Genomic DNA, 20,434 nt, shown 5'->3' on the forward strand with positions numbered 1-20,434 from the left:
ACCTGTTTTCATAATTTCAAAGTAAGAAAAAATAGGTAAAAGAACAGACGTTTAAATCAGCAATGGCAGTGAAATCTGTAGGCACCGTTCTTAGACAATAGCATTTCATTTACAGAGCGATGTTCAAAGTAAAACGCCTTGCCTGATGTAGATCAGCGCAAGCTGGATGGACAGGTTTTTAGAAGAAGAGAAAACATTTGAGATCGCAAACCTCTTAGCCCTCAGCTGGAGGAAAAACTGAGAGATGGGCTGAAAGAAGTGGGGTGTGTTCTAAGAGCTATGCCATGCCCAAGAGAATCAGGAGCTCGGAATTAATCTAAATGGACAGAGGAAATACGGAATGGATGTTAATGGATATTTCAATTCAAGATGAAATACGAGTCCAAGGAGCATTTCAATACAATATATATTTAATTGAAATGAACTACATATCTTAAATCAAAAACAATGTTAGCATTTCCACACAGGGTGAGAATTGCTCTGCGACCTGTGTTTTCTCCCTCTCGAATGCTTATTTGGGTAGAGAACTGTTAGCTCAAGTATTTGCTGGATGAATGATTCAAAGAATGAATGAAGTTGAAATTGGCAGAGGAGAGTTTCAAAAATGTACTTTTAATAATGCAGTTAATTTCCTGTACTTTCCAGGTTTTCTACAGTGAAAGATATTACTTTGATAAGTAGAATAAGATGAAAAACTGGGTGGGGGGACTGGTTAGGAGTTTATTCTCTTGGAGGAGAGTTTCCTGAAGGGAGCCCTGAGGTGCCTATTCCCCTAGGCCAGAGATGGTACTCTCCTGACCCATGAATCAACCACCTGAGAGATGAAGGCAGGTGCTGGCAACAAGGCTAGGGCAGTGAACCGGCTGGGAATGTGTTTCTCCGTATCAGAAGTTGTATGTGGAACTGGCATTCCAGGGGAGGGCAGTCAGATGGCCTCCCGCTCAAAGAACTCACAGTTTGGCTGGGAAGGCTCATGCACTTGACACCTGTAACTCCAGAACAATCTGTCTGTGACAGTGGCCAATAAAGGACAGAGTGCTGGAGGGAAGACAGCAGCTATGTGGAAAGGTGTCTTTTGAGAAACCACTGTGGTGGCATGGAAGTGTGCACCTGCCCACGACCCCTGTCACTGTCAGAGATGACTGCATGCAGCAAACATCTCTGCTCTCCCTAGGTGCACTTCCTGGCACTCAGAGCAGAACATCCATCCAGGGATCTTCCTGAAGGGGATCAGGGTGGGCTGGAACTTTCCTGGAAGGAGCAGAGTTGTGTTTGGACTCCTTGGGGTATGGAGGGTGAGGAAGGGAGATAGGGAGACCTGGAAATGAGTGCCTGTCAAACTTCAGAAATTGCCTGGGGTGGTCCTAAAATGCATATTCCAGAGCCCCATTCCTAAGATCTTATTTTTTTTCTTTTTGCTTTTTTGGTAAGTTTGAAGTTGATTCCAAGTTGATTCTATATTTTTTACAAGTACTCTGGGTAATTCTGATAAAGAGGATCAAGCATTGCAGTTTGGGTACTGCCCAAACAAAATACCACACTGCGTAGAAGAGAGATCTCTCTTCCTCTTCTAAGGTAACCAATCCTATCAGGTTAGGACCTCAACCTTAAGACCTCATTTAACCTTACCTACCTCCTGAAGGCCTCATTTCCAAGTCCTGTTACACTGGGGTTTAGGCTTCCATCTATAAATTTTAGCAGGGCACAATTCTGTCCTTAGAAGTACCACTCCTTTAGGAAAGTGGGGCCTGTACAACTGGCTGACGGTGGTAGGGGATGTTCAGTGACAGGGAACAAAACCCTGGTGAAGGATCTTTTGCAAGGAGATGATTGGATACCATGCTGCCAGCCTACCTCAGACCATCTGAAGATCCGTGTGTAGAAAGTAGGGATTTTACTTTACCACAATGCTCTGGTGCTAGAAATGCTACATTACTTAATTTCTATAAAATTAAACTAAATGTCTCTCTGAGCCCTCATTCCTCCAGGTGATGAGAACATCTCAGTCATCCCTGGAGTTCTTCCTCTCTTCACCTCCTCTCAGAAGCAAATGAAGCTTTCCAGGCCGGCCTTACTAGTTCTGAAACACCTGGGGAAGGTGCTCTGGTATCCCAGTCACAGTGGCCATGTCCATTGCCCAAGCCTGCATGGTTTCTTGAAACAGTAGGTTACTGCTTGGCACTCTGCTTGGCAAGACATCTTTTTTTTTTCTGGGCTGGGATACTTGGGACCTGCAACCCAGCTTCCCTTTTATGTCAAGAGGCCATGTTGCTCTGGTTCTGCAATTTTCCTTGAACTTTCCCACTACTCCTAGCTCAGAATTTCTCCCCAGCCAAATTTAACAGGATGCACAAAATATTGAGGTCTCTGCCAATCAAGAAGGTCCCCTTTCTTGTTCCAGGCAATGCCCACTTTATCCTTGATCCAAGAAAGTCCAACCTGGCCCACTCCGTACCTTCCTACTCTGGGAGTATCCACACAGTCTGTGTCCAGTAGGCCTGTAACAGAGCAACATTGTCCCTCCCTGGGGATGGGCTTGGGGAAGAACAGAATATGAAAGCTGGGTGTTTTGATGCCTACTGAAGTTTCAGAACTACTACCTTGTGGAATTTAATGGTTTACCCTTATGAAATTCCTTCCAGTGTTTTGGCCTTAGGGACTCAGTGTGTGATATGTGGCATCACTCAGCCCTGGAAGGCAGGAAAGAGCTAGTGGTCATATTTCTTAACTGTCTGCAAAGTAACAGGGCCAAAAGAGATCCAGAGTGTCTCCACAGGGTGAGTAGATCAAAGAATGTCAGCACTGGGCGAGACCACAGAGCTCATCTCATTGGCTTCCTTGTTTCACAGATGAGAATCAGAGGGTCAGAAAGGGGAAAAGACTTGCCTAAGGTCACACAGTAAGTCCATGCCAGGGCAGGAACAGATTCTGAGACCCAGGCCTCCCATTCTGGCACTGCTCCTCTCATTCTCATCTGGGGTGGTCTGGTTCCTCTGCTTTAACCAAATCTTGTAATTTATTTGGTTTTGCTAACCTTAAAAATTATCAGATATCAGAAAACTAACATGACATCTGGAGCATCTAAAAACCCTAGGAAAACACACACACACACACACACCCCACTACCACCACCACTCCAAGATAACTGCTGCTAACATTGTGGGGCATATTCTTCCAGGACATGGAGGAAAAAACCTCAATTTGGAGCTCTGGCATGCATCTTGGGGAAGCAGCTTTCTCACCTCCCAGCCTAAGCATTCTCCCACCGAGCTTGGAATGGTAATGGGTATCCACAAAGGGAATGCTGGCAGACCACAGAGTGAAGGGAGAAGATGCAGAGACTATGTCAGAAGCACTAAACCTACTATGCTCTGGGGAGAGTCCATGAACCATTAGGAAAGGCACTTAGTGCATTTCTCTGAGACACGGGAGCTGTGCATCCTGACCTGGGCATGCTGCAGCATAGGCAAAGAGGGCAGGGCATCTGGATGTGGGGTTGGGTTCCTTCATCAGCAATGACCTTCTGCAATAAGCTGTTCTGGGCTATGGAGGAAGGGTGAGGCCACAAAGGATGGTGAGAGCCAGGGAGAATCACACTAATGCTAAGAATTATGCCAGCTGACACTGGTTCTTGCCATGGGTAAAGAGCCTTACAGGATCATCTTATTAATTCCCAGAATGAGGATGGCTGGGCTGGGGGTGCACAGGAGGGGCTCAATGTGTGGCGTGTTGGGAGCTGGGAGTGACAGCGTTCACCCATAGATCAATGGATGGCGCAGGGGGAGGGAGGGGTAATGGTGGCTCCCAGGTTCCTCTGATAAAATTTTCTAAATGAGTTCCAGGCCTTCCCCTGAACTTATCCGTGAACACTTAGGCCATCAGCTGGGAGCCAGTCGGTTTGGTAAAAAGCAAGTATGTCTGTGTCCTCTGGGCCTCAGTTCTGAAGTGAGACGAGAAGGAGAGTGAGAAGGAGTCTGTTGTCAGGACCCCTTTCCTGCCTGACTCTGGCCCCTAAGCCACATTCTCCTCTTCCCACCTTCCTGATCCAGGCTGGTGGCAGAGGGGCAGCTGCCAGGAGTTGAGGGTAGATGAGTCAGCTCTCAAAAGAGAGAGGGAAAGAAAGGCTCACTTCCTCCAGTTCTTTCTCTGAGGCAAGTCCTGGGCTGAGCACAGACAGGCCTCAAACACGCAGACCTCGGAGGCAGCTGCTGCCCTCCCTGCCTTGCAGAGTCCTGACTCATTTATTTGGATAAGTGGAGGTTTGCTGTAATTATCCGTGGGACTTCTCCTCCTCCCACAACTCCACACCCAGCACAAGGAAGGTTATTCCAGTCCCACATGAGCAGTCCTCTGCAAAGCAGCACATGGGGCTGGCAGCTGAACTCCTCAGCATAGAGGTGTAGAGAAGGGATCTGAATGAGGATGGGACCAGCAGGTGGACCCCATAAGAGAGGGACAGTTACAGACCCGATGGCTGCCAGCACACCTGACCTCTTGACCTGCAAGCCCTCACTGAGTTCTTCCTGAAGCCCTGGGAGATAAGTGGCTTTATCTTTATATTTTAATGCTGAGAAAATTGAGTTAGGGACATACTTTTCAAGAGAAAGATCAAGCAGGATGCTGAGGCAGCCAGTTCTCTGCACACTGTTGAGTGTCCTGGAGAAATCCATTTCAAACTTACTCCTGGTAGAATGTCCGCCTACAGCCTTGCAGAGGCTGAGTCCTAGGATACAGCCTCATCTTCGGGATTGTTTCTTTGGTAGCATTTAAATGTCTTCCTGACAAAGGCATGGAACAACTCTCTTCAAGGAATGAAATTGGGAGCTCCTTGAGGGAATAGGGCTGCTCTTTTGTCATCTTTGTGTCCCCATCTCGGCTCTTCAAAATTTAGTAAATATACATACAATAAATATTTAATAAATAGTAATAGTAATTAATGCGAATTGAGATGTGTCCCTTTTAAGGATCACAGCAACCCTAAGAAGTAAGCACTTTAATTACAGTCTCCTCTTTTTTTTTTTTTTTTTTTGTAATGGAGTCTTACTCTGTCACCAGGCTGGAGTGCAGTGGCGCAATCTCGGCTCACCGCAACCTCCACCTCCTAGGTTCAAGCAACTCTCCTGCCTCAGCCTCCTGAGTAGTTGGGATTACAGACGCCTGCTAATGTGTCCTGCTAATTTTTTATATTTTTAGTAGAGACAGGGTTTCACCATGTTGGCCAGGATGGTCTCAAACTCCTGACCTCGTGATCTGCCTGCCTCGGCCTCCCAAAGTGCTGGGATTACAGGCGTGAGCCACCACATCTGGCCTCTCCATTTTTTTAGATAACTAGAGCCTCAGAGGGATTGATGACTGGGTCCACGGACACCCTGCTGCTATTTGGTAGAATGGATGTGAGATCCAAGCAGCCTCTGTCTGCCATAGTTTGCACACAAAGTGGGCAACAAAGAGTCCTTGCAACGAGGATGCTGTAGGCCTGGAAGCAGGCTGCACACACCCACTCATAGATATAGTGGCACTCTCTCTAGCTCATTCCACACAAATTTGTCCACTTTGGGTCATTTTAAATCCATTTTCAATTCCATTATTTCATTCTGGGAACGGAATACATAAATATATTGTTGCACCACTTTTCAGGATTGATGACAGAATCAGAAATTCCCCACAACTGTTTGAAACAGAGACTCACAGAAGAGTGGCTTAAAGAATATGTGGGTCTCTTTTACTGTAACATAATATGATATGCAGAATTAGCTGGCTCAGGGATAATGCAGAAGATCCATGATTCCATCTGTACTCATGTTGTTTCCATCTTTTGACTCTTCCACCTTTAAGATATAGCTTCTGTTCTTCGGAGTGCCTCATAGACACAAGATGGCTATTGGAGCCCCAACTTCACATCTGCATTCCAGGCAGCAAGAAGGCAGAGATACTGAAGGATAAAAAGGCATGTACGAACTGATTTTTCTTCTGCTTTTAAGGATCTTTTCTGGAAGCCTCATCCAGCAATGTCTACTTATAAATCATAATTCATTGGCCAGAACTTAGTGAAAGTCTATTCCTAACTTCAAGGGAGAATAGAAATGGCAGTTTTTAAAAGCTGGGGCCTTTGATGCCTCCAGTAAAATCAGATTTCTTTTGGGGGAATGTGTATTAAGCACACTCACCCCCATCTTTGCTATTGCTCTACTTTACCTTGCTCTAGCTTTGGTCTCTGTAGCTAAAGACAACCCTGGGAAGCATTTCCATAGAAACTAAGCTGTAAGTAACTTCCACCATCAGAAATCTTAAAGTCTGTCACTATTCTAAACTTTTTTCTCTTTTCAACAGCAGCCTTAAGGGCACAACTCCTCTCTGGGCTGACCTCAGGTAGGAAACCAACTAGGTATGGGGGAAATAAATGCCTTTGGCTTGGCTGTGCCCCATGGCAGCTGTGAACCTCAGGGAAGTGAATGCATGTAACAGCCAGTCATAAACTATTGATGCTTCTTGATGTCACCAAGTCAATGCTCTTACTGCCTATCTTAATCTGTTTTGTGCTGCTATAACAGAATACCCAAGAATGGGTAATTTATAAAGAACAAACTTATTTCACCACAGCTCTGGAGGCTGGGAAATCCAAGATTAAAATACTGTCATCCGGTGAGGGCTTTCTGTGACATCATATGGTGAGAAGGCAAAGAGACAGAAAGGCGAAAGGGTGCTGAATTCACCCTTTCGTAAGGGCATTAATTCCACCTATGAGGGCAGAGCCCTCAGGGCCTAACCACCTCTCAAAGGTGTGCCTTTTAAAACTGTTAACAATAGCAACTAAATTTCTTTTTTTTTTTTTTTTTTTTTTTTTAGAGACGGAGTCTTGCTCTGTCGCCCGGGCTGGAGTGCAGTGGCCGGATCTCAGCTCACTGCAAGCTCCGCCTCCCGGGTTCACGCCATTCTCCTGCCTCAGCCTCCGGAGTAGCTGGGACTACAGGTGCCCGCCACCTCGCCCGGCTAGTTTTTTGTATTTTTAGTAGAGACGGGGTTTCACCGAGTTAGCCAGGATGGTCTCGATCTCCTGACCTCGTGATCCGCCCGTCTCGGCCTCCCAAAGTGCTGGGATTACAGGCTTGAGCCACCGTGCCCAGATCAACTAAATTTCAACACAAGCTTTGGAGGGGACAAACATTCAAACCATAGCACTGCCATTGTCCGGGACCTTATTACTCAAGTGAGATCCATGTATCAACAGCATTGGCACCACCTGAGAGCTGTGACAAAATTAAGATTCTGGACTCACCACAGATCTACTGAATCAGACTCTGTGTTTTTACAATATCCTGGGTAATTCATGTGCACATTAAAGTTTGAGAAGCACTTCCCTAAATAGCTGGGGGTCTGTATCATAAGTGAGGTGACAGGAGGTAGGTGAGCCTACCTGAAACACTTCCTCCAGCCTGATTTAAGTATCATGAGAAAGCCACTCTCCTGCTCTTGGCTCAGTCTTCCCACCTGTAACATGAGGGGTCTAACTCAGATTCCTGCTCCATAAATTATAGTGTTGGACCAGCAGCATCAGCATCACCTTGTTAGAAATGCACTCAGCCGGCCGGGCGCGGTGGCTCAAGCCTGTAATCCCAGCACTTTGGGAGGCCGAGACGGGCGGATCACAAGGTCAGGAGATCGAGACCATCCTGGCTAACACGGTGAAACCCCGTCTCAACGAAAAAAATACAAAAAACTAGCCGGGCGAGGTGGCGGGCGCCTATAGTCCCAGCTACTTGGGAGGCTGAGGCAGGAGAATGGCGTGAACCCGGGAGGCAGAGCTTGCAGTGAGCGGAGATCCGGCCACTACACTCCAGCCTGGGCGACAGAGCGAGACTCTGTCTCAAAAAAAAAAAAAAAAAAAAAAAGAAATGCACTCAGGCCCCACCCAGAGTGACTGAGTAGAGTCTGCATTTTTGCAGGCTCCCTGGTGATGCATCTATATATCAAAACTTGAAAAGCCCTGCATTCAATGCTCTGTGTGCCCTGGAGTGAGAGAAATCAAAGTAACTTAGGCGACTGATTCCAAGTTCCCAGACTATGATGTGGGTGATGGGAAACGACTGATTCTTGCAGCTTCATGACATGGGTTGAGTGGAGATAAACTCTCTGTGAAGGCACAGTGCCTGGCCGACCACAGGGTCAGGGAGCAGCAAGTGTGGTGAGCCACGTCGCTGGTACTGTCCATGCCTGGGCTTGGTCTGGAGAGGGGATCAGGTTTGGGAGATTCCTCCTCTGGCACTTTTCTGGAGCTAGATGTGTACCTGAAGACAGAAGCAGGAGCTGCAGGCAGGGCCCTGGGGATGGCCCTTAATCATGCCTTCCATCTTCCCTTCTCTCTCTCCAGGGTAGATGGGCACACCTGAGGTGTATCCGTGAGCAGTGGGCACACCAGAGTCAATATCACCTGCATTTTCAGCAGCAGAAGGAAGTGGAGCCTGCTTCTCCAGTCTACTTGCCACTGAACACTTGGTTGTTAAAAAAGAATCCTTTAAAACCGTTTGATGTTTTGGACTAAATAAAGCTATGCTCCCACTCCAATTGAGCTTATAATGGAGTATAATTTTATAAAGAAGCCAATTAATGGCTTTGTAAATATAAATGAAAGGATCCCTGCCTTTTCTCTTGACCAAAAGGCCGCAGAAGTAAGTCCTGTAAAAATGTCAAATTTTGCTCTAAAGAATGGCAGGACTTCTTCGATGAGAATAACAGGAAATGACTCACAGAGGGCACCCTGAGGTCGCACAGCCATACAAAGGGGCCCCCTGCGCAGTAATGCCTGGCTGCTGGCGCCGGCCAACTGCAGAGAGGAAAGTGCCCCGCCCACGGCGGAGGATGCTGCCCATCTCCTCCAGGCAGGGGCTTCTCGGTGGGGCCTCAGGGACTGCTGGCATGCTGGCTTGTAGAGATGAACAACACCGTGAGGCTGAGAGCTGAGGAGAGGCAGGATTTGGTGCTTCAAGGAAAACTCATCTAGAAATAATGCTAAGTTACCCACACAGAACTATCAGTCTAGGCACTATTATCTGTACTGGACTCTGTCTAGCTCTCATCTCCATCCCACTGGACGAGTTAGGTAGGGTTTATTGCAGAGCAGGTGGAGTTCTGGAAGATACCTCTCCTAATTTCTTGTGGACTAACTCAGGCCTGAATCTTTTATTCTGCCATCTAGCTCCCTATCTGCCTCTCTTTTACTTCCCTTCTTCCTTTTCTCCTCTAACCCTTTTTTCCTATTCCCTCCTCAATCCCTGGGCTCTGTCCCATCCAAGACTCTCATTGAGCTTGGGGGCTCGACGCTGGACTTCCCTGATCTTCAAGTGATGGGTCAGAAGATATTCAGAAGGAACATACCAGTGCAACCATAGCATTGTTAAAATATAGAACTTTTTCTGTAGCACTGGTTAAGTGGCAGCCACAGTGAGCCTTAGTATTAATCAAAAAGCAGAATCTGTCTCAGATGGTTCAGGAAACTTTAGTCAAGTGAATACTTCCAGAAGTACAGATGGAGTTACATTAATTATCTATGCTATGTAACAAATCATCCCCAATACATTGCAGCTTAAAGCAACCAATATTTATTATCTCTTGCAGTTTCCAAGAAGTGAGAATTTGAGAGTGACTTAGCTGGATGGTTCTGGCACAGGGTCTCTCACAAGGTTGTCGTCAAGTTGTCTGCAGGGGCTACAGTCCTCTCAAGTCATCTCAAGACTTGCCCAAGGGCTGCAGGAGCTGTTTCCAAGTTCATTTAGGGAATTATTGACAAATTGCAGTTCCTTGCTGGCTATTAGTTAGACTTCCTTTTTTTTTTTTTTCCCATGGGGGCCTCTCCATAGGGCTACTCACAACCTGGTGGCCTGCCTTCCCCAGAGTGAATGATCCAAGAGAAAACAAGTCATAGGGTAGTCAAGACAGAAGTCTCAGTCTGACACCCCCATCACTACTGCTGTCAGCCTCAAACCAAGTCATACAAAAAAAGCCAGGGACGATGTGGGAGAGACTATTCAAAGGGATGAATAGCAGGAGACAAAGACCAGCAGGGACCATCCCAAAGGCTGGCCACCCAGGAGTTAAGGATGTTAGGCACTCAGAGACTAGCAATAGCAGGAAACCATTTCCATCCTTAGACTGGAAGGGGAAAAGGGAAGACAGCATTGCTAGAGCCCAGGAAAGCTGGAACAATGGAAAAGGAGTGCAGGACAGGATTTGTAGTGTTGGAGGAATATAGCCACTGCTAGAAACACAGCCTGGAGCAGGGAGGAAGCAGGAAAGAAAAACCCTGACTGCTTCTCTTCCTTCCCTTCTATCTCTCACTGGTGACTCCCATTGACTTAGCCCAGCTGGAAGTCAGTCAGCAAGGGAGTCCAACTGATGCAACCTGAAAGGATCTGTCTCTCTGGACACAGGTCAAGGAAGAGAAAAATAGATAATGGATCTGAGGTGGGAGTGTAGGTAAATGGATTCTAACCAGCACCCCTAAGTGTTCCCTGGCTGCTGGAGCTGCCCTGGCTCCTCTCCTAATGCCCCCACCCCCAATATGTTCTGGGATCCAACCTCTAAAGGGCCACACCCAGCTACATCTCTAATCCAGCCACCCACTGCCTTCCTTTTGGCCAATCTCAAGGACCCTCTCCAGCACTCAGTGACATTCCATTCTGTTTGGTCAGTCCCCAAGCCTCACCAGAGATTGAGTATTTTTAAATATCACCTCTGGCTAGAACAGACAGCAAAGGAAATAATTTTAACTAAAGCAGAGAAGGATGGTCTAACAAGCGTCAAATGAGGGAGTTCGGTCTTGAAACAGGGAGAACCCATGTTTCACACACTAAAGCAGCCTGAACCAGGGCAGAAACAGGCTCTATGTCCCATGGGGAAGGGTTCCCCTGGCTAAAAAGAGCTGCCATTTTGGATTAGGAACAAATCTCTTAGCACCACCAGCATTTTATCTGTGGTTTGGCATGCTTTGTTGGGTCCCAGTGGTGGGGTGGGGGGCAGGGGACAGATTAGCACACAAAGCCCATGTTCCCAGACAGAACATCCTCCACACCTTTGTCTGAAAGCTGTTCTCTGCATAGCAAAAGGCTATGGAGAACTTGAGGGATGACAAGAGTGGTACTCAGGCAGCTTGGAATGAAGTTAGGCAGAGAAGCTTCCCCAGATTGAGTCCAGAGCTGCACTGGGATTCAGTGAGAAGGAAACAAGAAGCAGAGGACATTCTAGTGGAGGAGATTGTTGTGAGGAGGATGTGGAGGCAGGAAACACAGGGATTATGCAAAGAACAGCCTGGGGGCTGACAGAGCCTGAATGGGAAGTAATAAGTTTGGTGGATTAGAGGGAAAATGTCCATCATGGCCTGCAAAAGAAGACACAAGTGGCCTCTTTCTTTCTCTCCCTGGAGGCTGCCTGAGCCATTTATCCTATGCCCAAGGCCAGCTGTGGCACATCTGGGCCAGCTGATGAAAAGTCCGTGATGACATGTGGAGTTGGATGCCATACAGGAAAGGTGGCCAGGTCACTAAACCTGTCCTGTACTTTTGCATAATTATTTGCATGTTGATTGTAACATGTTTACTGCCTAAATGAGCATAAACACATCAAGTATTTCTCCATCTTTTCCAACACCTCTGGTTTTTGGCATTTCTGCCCTTGGCCATTCCTTTACAGACCTCCAACCTGGTGTGTGTCCCCTCTTCTTGCCCTGCTCACCCAGAGGTAAGGGCTCTTGAGGAGGAACAAGCAAAGCACACACCTCAGAGAGCATTTGAGTCAGTCCTTCTGTTTTATTAATTCAAAATCGGGCCCAAAGAGGGGATGGGTCTTGATCAAGGGCACATAGCAAGTTGGTGGGAAAGCAGGGACTGTGAGGAAGGCAGGGAGGTTTTCTCAGCATCGAAGGGAGGGAGCAGGAAAGTGGCTTCAGGCCCCAGTGGCTCTGAGAAGAGGCTGCTGTTGGGCTCATCGGAGCATTCTTAAGTGTAATTGACGTTTAGGCATTAAACTTTTACCAGAATGAGCTCACACAAGGTCTGTAGGGAGAGGGAAAGTGCCTGGCGTTTCCTGCCTCGTGGGGCAGCGTCTGTATGGAAAGCCCCTCCTCCTGGCTACAGGATGTGGCCCTCTCCTGGGAGGGAGAAGAGAGGGGAGGTCCCAGGAGATGGTGCAGGCTAGGAAGCAGTGTTCAGTGCCCACCTTGTGCTCTCCAACACCAGGCAGGAAGAGGACAGGGGTTTAGACCACCCACCCAATAGCCATCAAGTAGTCATGCTCTGTGCAGTGAGAGACTACTGCAGGGGTAGGGAAGAGGAGACAGAGAACTCAGTCCCTGCTCATAGGACATAGCCCTCTCCTCTCCTGACCAATCTCACTCACTGGTTTATCCCTAAATCTGTCCTGCCATCAATCATGAACCTTGTTTCAATCACTACCAATCTCTGGACATCAGTGTTCTCATCTGTGTAATGAGCTGAGCCAGATGATATCTTGAAGTTTTCTGAGTGTTGCTATTCCCTAATGAGGGCATTATCTTCATTCTTAGGTGGGCAGGTGCCAAGATGCAGCAGCCATCCCTGGAACAGCTGCAGCCCCTCAGTTTGACTTCAGAGGTAAAATGAGGGATGTTGAGGTTTACTGAGACTTCCATTTAAACCCCCCAAACCTCAAGGGCAGGCTTTTTGTTACAAGTTTGTTGAAGCTGACATACTGAGAACTGCATACATTTAAAGAATACAACTTGATAAATTGTGACCTATATTATTCACTTCAGAAACCATTACCATGATCAAGACAGCAAACATATCAACATCCTCAAAAGCTTCCTCCTGTGTCTCTATCTTTCTTTCTTATCAATCCAATTCTCATCCCCCAGCTTACCACGGATTTACTTGTCACTACTGTTTAGTTTACATTGTTTAGAATTTTAGATAAATGCAGTTATTCAGTATATAATTGTTTTTGTCTAGTTTCTTTCACTCAGCATCATTCTTTTGAGAATCATTCCTGTCATTGCTATCAATTATCAATAGTTCATTCCTTCATGTTTACTAGGTAGTATAGTATTGGATGGATATATCACCATTTATTTATCCATTCACCTGTTGATGGATATTTGGGTTGTTTGCAGTTTGGGTCATTAAAAACAAAGCTACCTTTAGTGTTTGTGCACAAGTCTTTGTGTAGGCATGTTTCATTTCTATTGGGTAAATACTTGGGAGTGGAATGGCTGAGTTGTATGGTTGGTAGGTGTACGTTTAACTTCACAAGAAATAAGGAAATTGTTTCCCAAAGTGACTGAGCTATTTTATGCTTCTACCAGCAATATATGACAGTTCCAGTTACTCAACATCCTTAACAAAACTTGATAGTGTCAAATTTTTTCTTTTCTTTTCACTAAAGTCCACTTTATTATTTTGCTTCTTCAAAAATTAGTACTTCATATGTTGTACTTAAGAAATCTTTGCCAACCCAAGATCATTCTCCTGTGTTTTCTAATAGAAATTTTTAGTTTAGCTCACATTTATGTCTATGATCTATTTTGGTTAATTTCTATATATGGCATGCGGTAAGAATCAATGTACATTTTTGTTGTTGCTGTTGTTGTTTTTGTATATGAGTACCCAGTTATTCTGGAATCATTTTTTGGAAATGGTTTCCTCATTGAATCTCCTTGACATATTTGTTACATATCAATTGAACATATATGTGTGGTTCTATTTCTTTTCTGGATTCTGTTCTGTTCTCTTCCTTTGAGCTATTTGTCTATATTTATGCCACTAATACACCATCTTGATTACTATAGCTATATAATATTTCTTGAAATCAGGTAGTGTTGACCTCTCCAACTTTTTTCTTCTTTTTCTAAGTTATTTTTGCTATTCTAGGTCTTTTGTATTTTCATATAAATTTTAGAATCAGCTTATTAATTTCTACAAAAAACTTGCAGGGACTTTAGGATTGCTTTGGGGAAAAGCTATGTCTTAACAAATATTGAGTCTTCTGATCCATGACCATAGTATTATCTCCTTTAATTATTTAGATCTGTTTAAATTTTTCACAATAATGTTTTGTAGTTTTCAGTACACAGGTCTTGCATCTTAGTTGTCAAATTTATTTCTAAGTATTTCATATTTCCCCATGCTATTGTAAATAGTATTTTAAGTTTTAACTTACAGTTGTTCTTTGCTAGCATATAGAAATACAATTGATTTTAAAATAATGATTTTGTATCCTGCTGCCTCCCTAACCTCACCTTTTTTGTAGATTCCATAGGAATGTCTAAATAGTCAATTATGTCATTTACCAACAAAGACAGTCCTACTTATTTTTCAATGTATCTGGATGCCTTTTACTTTTTCTTGCCTTATTTTCCTGCTTAGAATTTTCTATACAATGTTGAGTAGAAGCTTCATAAGCCATATTCCTTGCCTTGTTTCAGATCTTCGGGGGAAAGTACATCATTATATAGTTAGCTCTCCTTTATTTTATGCTCTTCGTCAGATTGAGGAAATTCTCTTTTATGCCTAATTTGCTGGAATCTTAGAGCATTTTTTTAAAAAATCAGGAATGAATGTTAAATTTTGATAAATGACTTTTTTTCATCTTTGAGATAGTCATATGGTTTTTCTTTGTTAGTTTATCAGTATGATGCATCACACTGATTGATTTTCAACATCAGACCACTCATATATTTCTGGGATAAATCCCATTTGTTGTAATGTATTTTTAAAAACATATTTCTGGATTTGATTTGCTAAATTTTGTAAAAGACCTTTGGATCTATGTTCATGAAGCTTATTGGCTTGTAGTTTTCTTTTCTTGATACATCTTTGGTTTTTATATCAGGGCCTCATAGGGTGAATTGGAAATATTTCTACCTCTTCAATTTTTTGGAAGAGTTTGTGTAGAAATGGAATTACTTTTTGCTTTCTTGGAGTTTTCTTTGTGGAAAGAATTTTAACTAAAAATTCAATTTTTAACCTAGATATAGTACTATTCAAGTTATTTCTTCTTGAATGAGGCTAGTTTATGTCTTTTGTGGAAGTTATTCACTTCATCTAAGTTGTTCAGTTTATCAGAATAAAATTCTTTGTGATAATCCCTTACCGTGTTATTGTCTGTAGAATTTACTGTTTGTAGAATCAGTGGGTGATTCTATAGACAATAACACAATAATGAGGGATTCATTCTATTCTCACTCCTGGTATTGGTCATTTATATCTCTTCCCTTTTTAGCTAGAAATTTTTCAGTTTTATTGATCAGCCCAAAGAGCCAGCTTTTGGTTTTATTGACTCTCTCTATGATTTTTCTGCATTCCATTTCATTAATTTCTCTATTATTCAATATCTTCTATTTAGGAGCATGTTTTTAGTTTCCAGTTTTAGGGATTTTTCAGGTATCTTTCTGTTATAGATTTACAATTCAATTCCATTGTAATCTGACAGCATATTTTTATGATTTGAATATTTAAAATTTATTGAGACATTTGATGGTCCTATCTTGGTAAATATTCTATAAGTACTTAAAAATAATGTGTATTTTTTATTCTTACTGAGTTCTATAAAAATCAATTAGAGCAAGTTGGCTGATAGTTTTGTTCAAGTCTCTTGTATCTTTTTATATTTTCACCCAGTCCTAGAGTGGTCACTCTCAACTCCAGGCCAGGCGTTTCCCTCACTTGATGTCTCCCCTGATTGGTGATTCATCCCTTGAGGCTCTGCTGCCCTCCCATGGAATAGTAGAAACCTCTCTTTTCAAATGTCAGTGTGAAAATGGATAAGACCTCAGAACCTTACTGAGACCTTCATTTAGATCCAAAGCAATGTTTTTCAAGTATTGCCCAACAGACACATGAAAAAATGCTCGTCATCACTCGCCATCAGAGAAATGCAAATCAAAACCACAATGAGATACCATCTCACACCAGTTAGAATGGCAATCATTAAGAAGTCAGGAAACAATAGATGTTGGAGAGGATGTGGAGAAATAGGAACACTTTTACACTGTTGGTGGGATTGTAAACTAGTTCAACCATTATGGAAAACAGTATGGCGATTCCTCAAGGATCTAGAACAAGATGTACCATATGACCCAGCCATCCCACTACTGGGTATATACCCAAAGGATTATAAATTACTCTACTACAAAGACACATGCACACGTATGTTTATTGCGGCACTATTCACAATAGCAAAGACTTGGAATCAACCCAAATGTCCATCTGTGACAGACTGGATTAAGAAAATGTGGCACATATACACCATGGAATACTATGCAGCCATCAAAAAGGATGAGTTTGCGTCCTTTGTAGGGACATGGATGCAGCTGGAAACCATCATTCTTAGCAAACTATCACAAGAAGAGAAAACCAAACACCGCATGTTCTCACTCATAGGTGGGAACTGAACAATGAGATCACTTGGACTCGGGAAGGGGAACATCACACACTGGGGCCTATCATGGGGAGGGGGGAGGAGGGAGGGATTGCATTGGGGAGTTATACATGATATAAACGTTATGCACATGTACCCTAGAACTTAAAGTATAATAAAAAATAAAAAAAGAAAAAAAAAAAAAACATTAATTTAGGAGAAAAACTCTGTAGAAGTCTAACTAGGACTCATGAATCAATAGACTATGAGCCATCAGTGTGATTTGGCTCCAGGTATATTTCCTATATATTTCCTATACTTAAAATATAGAAAGAACTTAGAGTACGGGAATGGGGCAGGGGAACTTGAAGCTGCATTGGCACCACTGACACGGTGTTTTTACTTAGCCTGTATGCTCATTCAGAGTATCTTAAGTTGGGGGATTGGTGCGGATTAAAGGAAGCTAAATTAGTACCCCCGGGATACCTCTTGGTAGCACTACAGTCTGACTAGTATAATTGTAGTCTATATAATGGAAGTCTATTGGCCAAAAGGAAAAGATGTTCCATTGCCCCCTGGGCACCTGCTTTTAGAAGAGATAGATTAACCATAGTTTGCCTGGAGAAGAAGGGAGAGAATGGAAAAAGGATGGAAGCTCTGTCAAAATATTAGGGGACCAAATACATCGACAGAACTGAGTATATGAAATTTGGAGAGGGAGCACAGCATCTCCCCAGTGTGAGTTTCCACATTGTAAAGATAACTTTAAAAACATGCATTATCTTGAGAGAAAAAGAAATAAATGCAAAAGGTTCACAGACACTACCAAGAAAACTCCATACCTTCTGTTTAACATCAAGCATGTTGTCTCTTTTTGTCTGAAAGGCAGTGCAGTATAGCATTGATAGCTTGAGACCTACAGCCAGAATGCTTGGGTTTGAATCCTGAAAAAACCTCTTACTGGCTCTCAAAGAAGCCTCTTATTTCCTCTACATGCCTCAGTTTCTTCATCTATATAATGAAGATTACAAATAGTTTCTACCTAATAGAGATGTTGTGAAGAAGTAATGCTGGTAAAGTGACTACCTGGCCCAGAGTAAGCACTCAATAAATGTTAGCTCTTGTTTTCTCAGTGCCACTTTGATTACTCCTTGTGTATCAAGGGACAAGATTGCCCATTCAATGACCCTGGAGGTTCTATCTGGGTTGCCAGGCAACAAGCAATCTGGAATCAGTGGCTTCCCCTCCTTGAGCAGGAGGAGCTATACAGAATTTCAGTTCCCCAAGGGCATTGAGTGTTAGTAACTGACATTCCAAGACTGCTCCCTGGAATAGCTGGCTCCCTGGCCCAATTGTTTATAAGGCAAGCTCTCATCTTCGCCTTACAAAAAGGTAGAGCAATAAGTGGTGGGATTCTTTCCTGGATCCTGCATGCTGTTTGGTAGAAGGGATGAAAAGGTGGGACTGTGTATCTCACCTTGTTGACTGAATTTCTCCAATGAAGCCTGCTCTCTTCCCCCATTGCAAGTCATGGTATTTACTGTCACCTACTATCCCACATTCTTCTCTGAACTGTCTCACTCCTCTTCACCTTCATTCCCTGAAAACATACCCTAAGGGCAAGTACCCTGCCTGCTTCTAGAGCTGGGTATACTCTTTCTCCCATGATGTCATCTGCTCCTGGGGTTTCAGACATCACCTTTGCACCAAAGACTCTTGTCCACACCTTGTCCTCAAGTTCAAGTCTTGGCTGGGCGTTGTCAGTTAGACCTGAGATCTTAAACTTTCAAAATATTTAAAACTGAATTACGTTTTAGATTTTCTTCCTCATTAGCCATTAAAACAAACAAAAAAACTCAAACCCTTGCTCCTCCTATGCTATTAACTTCGTACCCTTTACTGCCATCTACCTTATCCTCCCTGATGGTCAGGCAGCTGGTACAAGCATCTTGGAATCACACCGCATTGCCCTTACCTCCTTCCTGGCTCAGTGCCTCTTCCCCACCAGGATCAGATCTTGTTTTTCTCCATTCCACCTTGCACATTCTATCCAGTTATTTTTCTTCCCTGCTAAAATACCTTTAATGCCTCTTATTTTCTAAATATGCTAGAACTCTTTACTCTGGCATTTGAGGCTCTCCACAAATGTCTGTGTCTAAGATTCAGTAGCTGCTGCTCCACTCCCTATACTCCATGTCCAGTCAACTGGGTAATTCATACTCCCTCACACTTCCTAGTTGCCGTCAAGCTGCCTGTGCTGTCTCCCCAACTTTAAATGCCCTCCAAACCCAGGTTTGCCTGTCAAAATCCTACACACCAGTTAAGTGTATCCATCTCAGATGCTCCTCTCTCAGGAAGCCTTTCTGTGAGCTTGCTTCATTCATGTCCTCAGAGCAGAGGCATGTTTCTGGTTTATGGCACTTGTTATGTTGTATTGCATTATTATTGCATAGACACTCATCTAATTCTCCTGCCAAACAGCAAATATGCTCTTGAGATTATAGTCCTATCTGGTTAGAAGCAGTTTACACAAAACAGACTGCATTCATCCTTGGAACATGTCTGCCCATTGAATTGCAGGGGGCTGATCTACCTGGAGAAAAGAAAACTCAGAGAATAAGGGGACTGGATTCGTGTGCCTGGAGGGCTGCTTGCAGTGGAAAATCAGTACGTCCCAGGGAAACAGAGCTCACACCAACATCTCTGCCTCCTGACGGTGTCCTGGATCCTCTCACAGTGAGCAATATTTCTAGGGATATTACTATGAGCTTTCTATCACCTATTCAGAGTTTAGATAATTCACTATTATCTAAGGTCTATCTAAGGGCTCTTCTCCCTTCAACCCTGTGGCTTTCTAAGTGCCAGGCCTGTGTACAGATGATGTGCAGCCCTCTCTGAAAAGAACATGTTGGACATTTGCTGCCATCTAGTGAAGGTAGAGTGGTCCAACCTCTTGATAAAGCTAAGCAGATCTTGTTCTCTCCCTAGGAGGTGGCTCCAAGAAACCAGCCCTCGTTAAACAGAAGCATGTCAGGGTATACAGGTGTGTATGAAAGGGAGGAGGGTGAAGCTTGTTTTATTTTTTTTTTTACTTTGTTCCACATGTTCTGAGGGTGAAGCTTACATACAAAACAGACCACATTCAAGCTCCTGCATGGTAGCCTGGAATGGGCAAGACCATATCCTTCCAGATCCTCCCCCTACCCCTGAAATGATGACCAGCCATCTTTTTTTTTTTTTTTTGAAAACTTGATAGGGAATCTATAAAACATCTAAAGTTCATAATCAGAGCTTTTTAAAAAGGAGCCATAAGTTATTCTCAGTACCTCCAGGAGAATGTAGCCATGACTTTGTAAACTAGTGATTTCCACGAGGCCCTCCCAATCCTGCACAGGAGGCCTGGTAGCCCATTTCAAAGCTTCCCTGGTCCTGAGCCCACCCACTTCCCCTTCCCAGCATGGCACACAGGCTCAGGCTCTACCAGGTGCATGATTGTATGCAGGTCACTCAACCTCTCTGAGCCTCAGTTTTCTCCTTTTTACATAGGGTATGTCTTTCTCATTGAGTTGGCATGAGGTACAAATGAGATCATTCATGGCAAATGCTTAGCCAGTGCCTGATGCACAGCAACCACTAAATAAATATTAGATAATGATATTATCACTATTTTTACCAATGCTTCAGAGCACAAGGCTGCCTACAAAACTCAGGTCCTTGAAATGAATACATCAAGTCATGGTAAGATCTTACACACTGAAAATAATCACCTCTCAGCCCACCACAGGATCCAGTGCTGCCCTTCCCTTTGCTGGGCAATGTGGGGCAGGTCAGAGGCCCCGACCTCAGACTGCAGGCTGCTGACAGACACATCAGTTCTTCTCACCTGTCTAAGATATAGGGTCCCAGGTCTATTTCTATGAGGTTTTCCTCCACTCCTCAATGATCGCAATGTAGGTTCTTTGTCCCTCGCCCAGCCTTTTGGGGGACTGAAAGCCTAATGCCTGTTTGACCTCTTGGCATCTCCAGTTTTTAGGGAACTCCCGGGCTCCTC

At 44.0% G+C, this 20,434-nt stretch overlaps 1 long non-coding RNA gene across 1 annotated transcript; it reads left to right on the forward strand.

Annotated features, from left to right (window-relative positions):
- The first annotated feature begins 5,834 nt into the window (after nt 1-5,834).
- LOC117077355 lies at nt 5,835-8,548 on the forward strand. Its single transcript, XR_004434741.1, has 3 exons — nt 5,835-5,951; nt 6,331-6,369; nt 8,369-8,548. It is a non-coding gene; the product is annotated as an uncharacterized LOC117077355 (long non-coding RNA).
- Nucleotides 8,549-20,434: the final 11,886 nt, after the last annotated feature.

This window comes from Trachypithecus francoisi, unplaced genomic scaffold (assembly GCF_009764315.1).
Source record: "Trachypithecus francoisi isolate TF-2019V2 unplaced genomic scaffold, Tfra_2.0 Lachesis_group0, whole genome shotgun sequence".
Taxonomy (NCBI): Eukaryota; Metazoa; Chordata; class Mammalia; order Primates; family Cercopithecidae; genus Trachypithecus; species Trachypithecus francoisi.